This window comes from Phlebotomus papatasi, chromosome 2 (assembly GCF_024763615.1).
Source record: "Phlebotomus papatasi isolate M1 chromosome 2, Ppap_2.1, whole genome shotgun sequence".
NCBI classification, from domain to species: Eukaryota; Metazoa; Arthropoda; class Insecta; order Diptera; family Psychodidae; genus Phlebotomus; species Phlebotomus papatasi.
Window position 1 is genome coordinate 11,747,102 of NC_077223.1, and position 13,207 is coordinate 11,760,308.

The 13,207-nt window shown below is 31.0% G+C and overlaps 1 protein-coding gene across 2 annotated transcripts in view; it reads left to right on the forward strand.

The window, feature by feature from the left end:
* Positions 1–6,137: 6,137 nt before the first annotated feature.
* LOC129803787 (neuropeptide CCHamide-1 receptor-like) overlaps positions 6,138–13,207 on the forward strand; it is a 30,722-nt gene continuing 23,652 nt past the window's right edge. The window contains exon 1 of one of the 2 annotated variants that reach the window (XM_055850586.1): positions 6,138–6,740. The gene's annotated coding sequence lies outside the window, so the exon portion shown is untranslated. The remainder of the gene's footprint in view (positions 6,741–13,207) is intronic. The other variant, XM_055850587.1, reaches the window with a different exon arrangement.

The window sequence follows — 13,207 nt, forward strand, 5'->3', positions numbered from 1 at the left end:
TGATAAAATTTTCTAATTCTGAGAGAAAATGTTAGTGAGTTGTAGAGTAAATTACAAGATGGATTTAAAAAAAGAAGCTAAGAGCGAAGAATTGGTTCATATTCAGAACTGCAGAAACTTTCGTCCGGAAAAGTAATTAAATCACTTTTTTTTTTAATTCACTTGTTACCAACTCTTAAAAAACAATGCTTTCCCACATGATACGTTAATATAAGAAATTGCAGGAAGCATTATCTGCTTTTAATTAAATATTTGATTGAACCTATAAAAATTTTAGTTCTATCAGTTTCTTTGATTGATTGGTTCTTTAAAGCTGTCTACACATTAGATAAATTATTGAAATAATAGCATTTCAAAGTGACATTGAATAGAAACTTCAATATTGAAACCAATATTTCAATAATTGCCTACACACTGAACAAATTGACTTCAATATTAAAAACACCAGTCTATTCAGGGATTCACAGATCTTCTGGGATTTTCTTCCGTATTTTGTCAAGAACACCCAAAAATAACCGAGTTGGTCAGAAGATTTCTCCAGCATCCTCCAGGAAATCCCAGATCTTCTGGGATTTTCTTGTTCATTATGCCCAAAGCAATTCAGATACATTCTGTGGTCAGAGGATTCCTGGAGCTTCCAGGAAATCCCAGATCTTCTAGAATTTTCTTGTATATTATGTCAAAAATACTTCAGATTGGAAACAAAAGCCAAATAGAATTAATAACTTGAATTCTCACAGACTTTCAGTATCATGCTTCGTATCATACCGTAGGAGAGTTTACTATCGCGAGCAAAAGGACTGGATGGCCACAACAACAAGCCTTCGTTCCCTCTGTAGGATTCCAATTCGTACACTCAAAAAAATCCACGGTTAAATGGGTATGTAAAACAGGGTTTGTCTATCAAACTGATGCCAAACCCTGTTTCAACCTAAACGTGACAAGGTTTGACGTACAAGTATTTTTTAAACCCTGTTTCAACCAAACCCTGAAAAGGTAGAAAGTTAAATCCTGTTATGGATATTGATTTACCTTGCCGTCAGTAAACCTTGGCAGGAATGAAGACCAATCCTCGTCACGATTATATTTTAAACCCTGTTTTCGTCAAACACTGGTAAGAGTAAACCATAATCCTTGTCAGGGGTATATTTTAAAACATTTTTCTCAGTAAACCTTGGCAAGAATGAAGACCAATCCTCGCCATGTTTATACCTTAAACCCTGTTTCGTCAAACCCTGGAAGGAGTATGGCTTAACCCGTAACACGGGTTACACTCAATCCTTGTTTCCATCAACCCCTGGCAAGCGGAAAAACAACCCTTGTCATGAGTTTATTCAAATCTCGCCTCTTTCAACCCCTGGATGACTATTTTTAACCCTTGTTAAGATTAAAATCAAATTTACTTGGAAAATAATTAAATAAAACTAGAAATTCTTATTATAATATTTTGCATCACTAAGGAAATAAAAAGTAACGGCTAGAATAAAAAGTTTATACTTTAGTCGTTATTTTCTTATTTTCCCAGTGAAGAAAAATATTATAAAAGGAATTTCTAAGCCTTAATTGTTTTACATGTAAATTTGACTTAAATTCTAACAAAGATTTTAAAATGATCTCCAAGAAGTTTACTTAAGTGAGATTTGAATTTCTCATATACATACATCAGTGTAGAAGTATAAAAAAAATTATAATTAGGTTAAGTAAACATTTAGAATTTATTACAATAAAATAGTACTTGTTTCTCTAACAATATATCATTATAATTCCTTATTTTACTATTAAATAATTACAATTTAACACAAATATAAGAATTTATAACTCCTAGTTATTTCATTACTTTAAACTTTATTATATTATTATTTTTTAAGGTATCATAAAAATATCTGTTATTTAAAGCTTTTTTAAACAATATTGGCAAAAACTAGGGAGTAAATTTTACAACAGCATGAGAAAAGTTATTTTCAAAATAATTAAGCAAAAACTTAGGAAAATCTATCAAGAAAAATTGACAGTATTTGTTTATCTATATATTCTTTTTCAATATTTAATCTTATCTCAATGAAAAATAAATAAATATATCTAGATTACCTTAACAGCTTTATGGCGTCTACACACTAGTAGAATTTTTTTTTTAAATGCCTTTTTTTAAAAATTCTGACGTTTCTACCTACAAGGATATGGGAAATTTGCTTTACAAAGGCACTTTTAAAAAAAATTCTACTAGTGTGTATACGCCAGCATGGCGTATACACCCTAGTAGAATTTTTTTGTAGTATTGCAACTTAAAAAAAAATATATATATACATATTCTTTGATAACAAAGTACAACATGTGAAGAATATTTTCTCATCTCAAAGCTTCAAGCCAGTGAGAAACTTTAGGATAGAGCCTTTACAAATTTATTTAAAGCCAATTGAGAAGCATCAACTGTAAAAGCTCTTTTTAAAATCTCAATTTGTGAGATTTATATGCAAAATTTTTCGAAAACTAATGCATCAATTTCATCGAAAATTTGCATACTTCTAGAGTTGATTATTTAAAACTTAAACAAGGATTTGTTTTTTTTTTCCTTGGTCATACCTTATTTTGCACGGCGAAATGTAGTGTAAAATACGCCATTGTTTCTTGTAAAAAATGCTATTGAAAACAAATTTCATGTTTTTAAACTTTCGTTGAAATATAACTTTTACTCAACTGCTTATAGCAAATATTTAGTTTTCTGATTTCAGTTATGTCTCCGAAAATCATTTTAAAAGATCAGCCTCTTAAAATTTGTAAATGAAAATTTTAGAAAATATTGTTCTAATGTTGTACTTTTATGTTTCAGAGTTGGATTTGAAGAAATATTCTTTATTATATTTGAAAAAAATTAAAGAGGGCATATTTTTTGGTTTCTGAAACCTACGTAATTCCTTAAATTAATCAATCCTGCTTCAGCCTGCACCACTTCAAAGGATGTGTAAGCAGGACGGTGGCAATTATTTTATTTTGCACTTTCCACTGCTCCCTGGCGTGCTTCTGCTCTGTCCTCTTGAAATTTTAGGTAGAATTTCCATGTTTCAGTATGATCCTCTCGTTCGAACTTCTGCAAATCTGTAGTTCCGACATCTAAGAAAAAATGGTAACATAAACTAAAATTACAAAATTTATCTTAACCGTTTAGACATGTAGATAGATTGATAGATAGATAGATAGATAGTTGTTTATTCATTAGCAATAAATGAGACTAAATCCCGTGGAAAATAGAAAACGTATAAGACGGTTAACTCGAGATTAAAAAAAGAAGTTAAAACGTAATCTTGACACAGTTTAAAATTCAAAAGTCTTTAGAATATTTTGTGGTGAACAGCATTTCACAGTTTTTTCCACTAAAATCACGAGAAATTTTATCGATTTTTTTTTAGAAAATAAAGATAAAGAAAATAATAATTTTTAAAATTTCGTGAAAATCCCGTTAAAAATACAGAAAACGCCGCACTTTAACTTTGGATGCGCACACTTTGCACCAATACTAACCGTGGCAAGGATGAAAATCAACCCTTGAGAGATTAAAACACTTAAGGTTAACTCAAGGTTAAAACAGGGATAAAATCCTAATCTTGACACGGTTTAAAATTTAGGCGTACGGAAAATCCTCAGTGAACAGCATTTTCACGCTTTTTCCACTAACATCTTCAAGAATTTCACCGATATTTTTTATGAAAATTAATTTCTCACTGTTTATTTAGGCATTGATGGTGGAAAATTGGGATAAATTCTGTGAAAACTTGAGGAAACGCCGCACAATGGCTTTAGACGCGCACACATTGCACCAATACTAACCGTGGCAAGGATGAAAATCAACCCTTGAGAGATTAAAACACGGTTAACTCAAGGTTAAAACAGGGGTAAAATCCTAATCTTGACAGGGTTTAAAATTTAGGCGTGCGGATAATCCTCAGTGAACAGAATTTTCATGCTTTTTCCACTAAAATCTTCAAGAATTTCACCGAGATTTTTTTAGAAAATATATTGCTCACCATTTATTTACACATTTACGGTAAAATTGACCCTAAATTCAGTGAAAATCTCATGAAAAAGAGAGAAAACTCCGCACTTTGATTCTTGACGCGCACGTTTGGTTACAAACTTAAAAAGAAAATTAAGCACCACTTACCACAGAACTTTTCACAATTTACTCTTCTTGTCGCTGATATGTTCCTGGGTGGTCACTGTGGGGGCTCATATTGAGCCCCAATCCCAGAAATGTCAACGCGAATGCCTCCATTCTTTGAGGCACACTGAACACTAAACACCATTCTTCTCTTACTGATTCCACTTGACAAGTTTACACGAGAAACCCTTAAATGCATTAAGAATCTCGCCATGATAGAAATTTAAAACCATTCAAACCTTGCGCAAGATTTAAACCGATGTGTTAAGGTTAATAGTGAAATCCTTCACTAAAAAAAGGAGTTAAAATTGTTGAAACAGGGTTAACTCATGTTTGCAGTTTAAAACCTTTTTAAAATTAAACCGTGACTAACCCTGTTTATAGTCGATTTTAAACCTTGCCTCAAATAAGCTCTTTTCTGAGTGTATCATAAAATTATACTCATATAAAGTGCTTTGGTCATAATGAACAAGAAAATCCCAGAAGATCTGGGATTTCCTGGAGGAAGCTCCAGGAATCCTCTGACCACAGAAAGTATCTGAAGTGTTTTGGTCATAATATTCAGGAAAACCACAGAAATTCTGAAATTTTCTGGAGGAAGCAGGTGATTAGTGCTGACCAAGTTGGGTTCTTGAGAAGATTAAACAAAATATATAACCAAATTCCAAGAATATGGGATTTTCTGGAGAAAGCAGGAGAGATGTGTCTTGACTTGGATTTTGATCTTGGATGTGTGTTTCATTCACGAACAAGGAAGTTCTGTGATGTTCTGAAAGACAAAAATTCCTGACCATTAAAAAATATTGAAGGAAATATCAAATCAATTATTTATTTAAATTATTTAGATTTCTTTGAAATTTTTTATTGACATAATTTGGCATAGTTTGTAGCCATTCAAAATAATGAAATAAAATATGGAATAAAATGTTCCATATTGAAACAAATATTTCAATTTTCAATATTTGCCTACGCACTGGACAATTTTCTTCAATATTGAAACATTTATGTCAATAAATCTTTGCAATGTGGAGGCAATCCTTGTCAATAATTGACATTGAAAAGAAATATTTCAATAAATTATGTCTAATGTATAGCCAGCTTAAGAGTTTTAACCGCTCTTAAAATCAATCCAATCAGAAAATACGAAATCATTAAAAATTGATTCCCTGACGTTTTCTCTGGGATTAAGAAAATTTCGACATATGTCAAGATTTTCTGTGACTTGCATAAATTAGCATTAAGCAGTGAAAGTTCGTGTAAATTTACCAAAAAAAAAAATAGTGAATATACTGATGAAAAACGCATGAAAGAATACAATTAATAGAGTAATAAGAAGTTTGAAAAAGAAAAATTTATTTTTCAAAATGAAATGGAACATGTAGAAGTATAAATTCTTCATCTATACTAAAAAAAAAATGTACTGTGTCTGTCAAAGAAAGGAATTTGCAGAACACAATTGTGAATTTAAAAATCTCATCAAATTCCTTAAATTTACACTTTATTGTGTCAGAGCTTTTATCTCCAAAAATATGACACAAAGAAAATTTCTGTCATCATATTTCTTCAATTCTGACAAAACACTACTGATTCAAGTAAACTTAGAAAATGTTACACGAGATAACTATGAAAATAAATTTTTGTAATAACACCAAAAGCGTTCTTCACGATTTTCGACGAGCTTTTCATGTTTGTTCCGTTTATAAGCTTTTATGAACTTTCACCATAATATGAGACACCTGTATTTAATACAACGAATGAGCTTTTTCGTTAAGGATTCTTCACATTCCACAGACAAGAGCTTTTGGTTCTTGTCAGAGGAAAAGTCACTCTACGATATTTTCCACCATGTGCTTTTTCGTTTAACTTCGTGTTCTTTTGAACTTGAACTCTCTCACTCTCTTATTACTTACATTTCTCTCAGAAATTCTCTCACGATGAATTTCAATGAATGATTTGCAACGAGCCAATCCTCAAAGAATCTTTCAGTTTACGCGCTTCTTTCGCACGATCAACATCTATATTCTCCAAAGCGGAAGTTGAATTTTATTTCTTGAGAATTAATCATAGGAAGTGTGCTTTTCAATAACAATGAAATTTACATAAAAAAATTGCAAATCTTTTAGCACAAAAAAAAGTGTAATAGATTTAGTGGGAAAATTCTCCTATTTAATATAAAAATTTAGTTGATAGCTGTGCTGGTATCAGTGACATGGATAAAAGTGATGATGATGTGAAAGAAAAGGAGTTCTTTTGTGTTTAGGAAGTGCCATTTTATTCTCTCACCATCTCGTTGATTTGTGTGAAAAACAATGAAAATGTGCAGATGTTTGAATCGTAAAGACCACAAGTGCTAAAAAGTTGGTGGTATCAGGAATCCTTTTGCCTGGCATCATTCACCTCAGTCAAGTGTATTCAGAGGAGGGAAAATGATAAAGAGCATATCTTTTATATCCTTTCCTCTCCACCCATCTTCAAGATAAAAGGGCTATGTTGGGTCATCCTTCCAGAAGAGCAGGATGCTTATTTGACTTATTAAATTCAGATTGTGGAATAACAAAAAAGAAATATTCAAGAGTGGGCAGAGGAGGTAAAAAGTTGCTTATTTCTTTTTACGAATCTATATTGCTCGAACTCCTCGAAGAGAACTGTATATGTAATTCTTTTATTTTCTCAATATATCGAAATTTTCTTTATGAAATACTTACTGTGTTATCACACTTGCACATTAAAATTTTAATATGATTCACATTAATTGTCGCTGGTGAGAGTTCAAATGTGTAATTTGTGTGTTTGAATCATTTTATATTCAAAATTTTATCTATTTATTGATAAAAAGGTAGACTTGGCCCGCAAAATTTGATATAAATTGATTTATAGCATTAATGCGAAAAATTAATGCGATTTTCTCTTTAATTTTTTAATGTGAAAAATATTTATGCTTTAGGTAAATTTAAACTTATTTTTGCAGGCCAAGTCCACTTCTTTATCAATAAATAGAAAAATCCCAAATATTAAGTGACTCAAAGACACAAATAACATATTTGGACGCTAGTAAGCGACAATTAATGTGAATCACATTAAAATTTTAATGTGCAAGTGTGATAACGCCGTTAGACCAATCAGTTAGAAATAGTGTTTCGTAGGTCTTCTAAAGACATCCTCTATATCACACCAATCTTTACATGATTTTCAATTAAATAAAATTCAGTCGATTAATATTTTATCTCGCTTACTTTTTTAAAAAACAAATAAGTTATAATTCTTTCTTTCTGTGAAATGAAAATTGACATTTCAATTTCATTTTCAATTTCACATTCATTTTTTTTTGACAGAAAGATACAACTAGGGTAAGTGTGCTAAATTTCGGCATAGTTGTAGGGTGGAATCACCAGTTCTCGCCAGTGCCCCACTTCTCGCCACTTACATTGAAATCGCTATTTTTCGCAATTTATGAAATAAATGAGTCGCAATTTTTTTGTATTGTTTCTGCTTCTAAGAATCGAAAAATAATAATTATTCGTTTTGGATTCACGATTTTGATCACTTTAGAGCAATATTTTAAACAAGTGCATCGAATCCAACATCTCTTACCAAATGTACTAAGTGTCGTCAAATTTTCATCAGGCCAAAAATACCTATTTGGGTAAATAATTCGTCTATTGAATATTTAATTGCACTTGTGGAATACATAAAATTTGTATTTAGTCAATTAATATTTCATTTTATATTATTTTTGTATAAAAATGAGGCATGGCGAGAAGTGGTAATATTCTGGAATTGATTTTACCACCTGTCGCCATATCTTTTCAATAGGCAACGGTAACTTCACTTCGTACATTCTCAGTTGTCAAATCTGCATTGTTTACTTTCTGCAAAAGCCCCATAATTTGATTTCTCAAATAAAAGTGAAGAAAAATCATTTAAAGAGAGTAATAATAAAGTGATCACAAGGAAAGAGAAATGGTGAATGTATTCTTTTCATAGCATTGCCTAAAATAACCGAGTGTGGTTCTTTTCAAGTGGGTGGCGAGAAGTGGTTACAAATTTTACAAAACTGGCGAAAAGTGGTAAAAAGTGGCGACGAAATGGTTATTTTTGCATTATTAATAAAAATCAGTGTTTTAAGTAGTCCAGCGTTATGTTCTAGGATTATTGTTTTCACGTATCTAGAGCCAATACATCTAAGTAACTTTGTGTCAAATTTGACTTATCTTGTAACAAGGATTCAAAAGTTATGATTAAATGAATTTAATTTTTTCCTAAACATGGCGAGAGCCGGTTATTCCACCCTATGCAAGCGCCAAAATCTCAAGTTTGAAATGCAATATTTTTAATACAAATTGAATGTTTTGTTACTTTTTTATAAGGAGTGTTGCTTGAAACTTGTAGACAGTTTATCATCCATATTTTCTCTAAAAACATTAAATACATTTTAAAATAAATAAAAATGTAGACATAGCATTCATGACCTATTCCGGCCACCTTCATTCTCATAGTTCCTTGCCCTTTCGGAATTCTCCCAATGCCTTTTAAGATCATCTTGCTCGTCGAAACGATATTTTTTTGTTTTATCTTGCATTGTAATCTCTAGATATGTAAAAACTAAAAATTCATGGAAATTTGAATGAAATTTGGTGCACTTACCCTACTATTGTTAAATTGTTATTATCTGCTTTCAGAGCAAAAGGGTTTACTTTTCCATCGTTATCGTTATCGATCCTCCGGCACTTCAGGATGATTCAAAAAATTAAAAAAATCAAATTTCAATAGATTGAATTTCACTAAATTGAAAAGATTTGCCGGCCCATTATAGGTTTGTTTTAGAGGTTATGTAGCTTATTCGTCTATGTACGCATATGAAATTGAATTTTTCTAAAAAAAAATTGAGGATAAAAATTTAAACTAAAATATTATGCCCACACACAGTAAAATGCTAAATTTTTAATACCCATATGATTTTAACTTGAAATCCCATCTGATGAATTCCAATGCCCTAATTCTGAATCTTTGATTATTTAGTTTTAGTTGGTATTTCGAAATCTCAAGGCATTTTTCATTTTTCAGCTAATGCTGAACCTAAGTTTCCGATTTCTTATCATGAAAAAGCTAGGGATTATAGCCCAAAGTGAAATTATTAAGGCTATATGCTCAGTGAGGATATAAATTGATTATTTGTAAAGTGATTAAAAATAGTTTTAAATCAAAAATCGTGAGAAAAAATCAAAATGAAATACACAAACTCTTGAGCACAATTTTAAGAATTAGGCTCTTAAAAACTATAATTCGGATAATTTATGAAAAAAAACAATTTTCAGATCATATCACCGAAGTCACAAGTTCGAGCATGCTGCAAAGCTGATAGACTTTGTTACCCCTTTTGTATAAAATTCAAACAAAATTCTAGCCCAAAACTCAGTGCTTGATATAAAATGGAGCGAAAAGTTCAGGATACTTTTTTTTATTTGCCATCAAAGTTTCGTCCTCGTGGATTTTTCAGCTGAGTGGATTGAAGAGTATATCCCTACTAGAAAGATATCCCATTTGAGACTACTTCAATCCTAAAAAAAAACTTGACGATGAGATGCAATAAGATTTTTTAATGAATAGAAAAGTCTCACAATAGCTCTCACAACTTCTTGAAAAACTTTTAAAAAATAACAATCTTATCTTAATGAATTCATCTGATGATAATTGCATTTTGAAAATTTTGAATGAATTTAAAATTTCGTCGCATCAATTAGCCACTATTACACAAGAATTTTAGTAAATTTTTAAATGAATTTCAAGCTGAATCTTGAAATGAATTAAAGAAAACTTAAAACCTTTCCCTAAATTAGTTTTCTTTTATTTACTTCAAAGAATTTAATGATAATTCGCAACATTTTACTCACGATTTGATCTTTGACCACTCTTATCTATTCTTTTTAAATTGTGATTGGAGTATCATGACGTTGTTAGTAAGAATAAATGTTATTCTTAGAAACTCTCCAAATCTGCAGAGATTAGAATTCACGATTAGAGCATCGTGCTAGTGAGTCTGGTGGTTATTATTCAACAAAATTGTAGATGATTAATTTAAGAAGATACACTTTTTTGACATTCTCGTGTAAATTATAAATAAAAGCAAATAGGGTAGAGTCAGTACTTTTTCGCCAGTAAGCACTTTTTCGCCACCTACAAATAAAATCACTTTTTCAGGGAATTATGAGCTCATGGAACTACAAAATGACTATTACTTCGTAACCTCTAGTCCAACGGATCAGAAAACCATAACTGGTGCTCCACCGACTAGATTATTTGCAAGTTAATTGAAGAAATTGTCGACAAGGTGAACACTGAACAGTCACCAAAAAAATATGGAGTTCTTAATAAACTTGTCAACGCACAGACAAATTGTCTTGCAATATTTTATGTTTTTGCAGTACAGTATTTGGTATTTTTTCACTGAAAGTCACTTTGTTATTAACTAAGCTTCGCTCTAATATAATTATTTAATAATGTTTTCCAAAAAAATAAAGAAATACGGATGTGGTGAAATAGGGCTTACTTTTTTCGGTTGTGTAAGTACTTTTCGCCACTCGTTTTTCCAAGCATTTTACAAGTGGCGCACCTCGCGGAATTTAGTTGAAACAGACGTAATTGTCAATTGATTTTTGTCGCAAACAAAAAATGTGCAAAAAATCATTCGAAATACTCTAAATAATTGTCTAATTTCGGTGTTAAATAAGAAAAGTACTGTGCAATGTACTTTTGCGGGTTTTCGAAAGCTGCTGTTTCTTAAAAATCAATTAAAAACAAGTGGCGAAAAAGTGCTTACACAGTGGCGAAAAAGTGTTTACAAAGTGGCGAAAAGTACTGAAACATGCATTGTTGCAGGAAATGTACTTTTTCAACTAGATGCCCAAAAATTCCCGGAAAGTCTCCTGGTTCATTAGAGAGACAATGCCTCAAAGCACTTGTACAGAAAATTTCTTTTTATTTCGACAAAAATTGTAAGAATTACAAGGGTACAAAATCTTAAGGTGGCGAAAAGTACTTACTCTACCCTAATTCAAATTTTGACCATCGTGTTTGATTTTCTTGGTATTTTTGTTGATTATGTGATTATGATTATTACACTGTGCAACGATGATTTTGTCCCTGGGTTCTCATGCTACTTTTTCTATTGCTAGGGTCAAATGATTTACGAAAATACTTATCATTTTGATTTCATTTGAATTTTGCGCCTGGTATTTAGGAAAAACCGTTTTTTTCCGTTTTTTAATACTTGGGTGCCTATATCTCCGATTCTGCTGAACCGATTGATTTCTCACTATAGAACAATTTGTTCTCCTTTACATGCCCGATAAATCCTCTGAACAGATGAAGTTCGTACAACTGACACCAGAGGCGCTGTAGTCTCATAAATGTCAGAAAACATGGAAAAATCGAACTTTTTAGCAACTTTAGTCAAAAATATCTCGAAAACTAAGACTATCCCTAACAATCTGTTTTATGGGTTTGATAGAGAATTTCATTAGCTACGTTTTTGATTATGTACAACTTTTTGCTCAGATTGTTTTTTAACCTCGAAATTGAGGTTCAAACGAAAAACGAGCACTGTTTGAAATTGTTGCACAGTGTTATTGATGTGATTGTGTGATTTGATTTATTTCAATTTTCGAGAACGATTATCTTGCATAAAACTTTCATTTCGAATTCAGCCTTCAGCCATACCAATGACTGTTACCTACTGTTATCCATTTCTACTATTTTACAATTTTATTACGTTTATTCTTTAGATTTTGTACGAAATTAATAGACAAATAGACTTAAGTCGCGTCGTATTATTTTTTAGTCAAAGTTTTTAAAGTTATTTGACTAGAGAAATACCGAAGATTGATAGTATCAGGGGCATGACATTTCCTATGTTTCCCATATGTTTCTCGCGATCCGAAAAAACTTTTGAGTTTATTAGCTGTTTTCTGCCATTGTAGAATGAATTAGCAAAAAATACTAATACAAAATAAAAGAAAATTTAATAACGAAGAGGCAACCGAAAACTCCAAATTGGCAATCTACGTAGTTTTGAAGATATCTCGTGAAATGTGTACGAAAACAGGGAAAAATTTACACTAAAACTAGTCGCATTTTTCAGAGCAAATGTCGCCCTCCTGGATAGTATTGAAAATGGAAAGGCTTTTATAAATTACTTTCCATAGAATTCAAGAAATAAAAGTTAATAAATTAAATTTTCTGATGTATTCTGTTTAGTAAACAATATAATTTCTTTAATTTAAATTGAATGCATATTCTGTGACAAATGAGTACATTTATCAAATGTGTCACGGAAAGTGACATTACGAGCTCATCATTTCAATTTCAATCCTATTGATGGGGTAATTAAATAAAATTTAAATTACCATCGACAGTCCATACAATTCAATTGATCGATTTTATCAACCAATTTAGTATTATCGGAAGCTATTCTAAATAATTTGCATATTACACACTTCATATGGATCATCATAAAATTAAATTATTCCCTCGTAAAAGTCAGAGATAATTTTATACTCCTCTTTTGGCAGTTTAAAATACTTAAGATTGTACTCACATCAATCACTGCTGCTTTCAGGATTCCACTTTTTCCTTTTCATGATATATGGCTAAATGACAATTACAAAAATTTCCAGTAAATTCATCTCTAGAAAGAGTTCTTTTCGTGACCTTTTTTTACATGGAATATCTCATTGAGAATTATTGCCAATTTAGCAAAAAAAAAAAAAACAAAAAGCCAAAAAGGAGAAGTTCATCCATCAAGTTGGTCTTAAAGTTATTTGACATATATGAGACAAATATACTATCATTTCTCACCTTAAATAAGCGTATTTTGTATAGTTAGACTTTAAAGAAAAATAGGGGATATTATAAATTGCAAGATCATGATTTTTCATCAGTGTTTATTTTGGAGCCTTCTCAGTAAATGTCGTCATATTATATTGCAAATATTTTTCAGGAACGTAGTCAAGAAGCACCAAAAAAGAATAAACTTTCTTGTCTTTTTGTTTAAGAAAA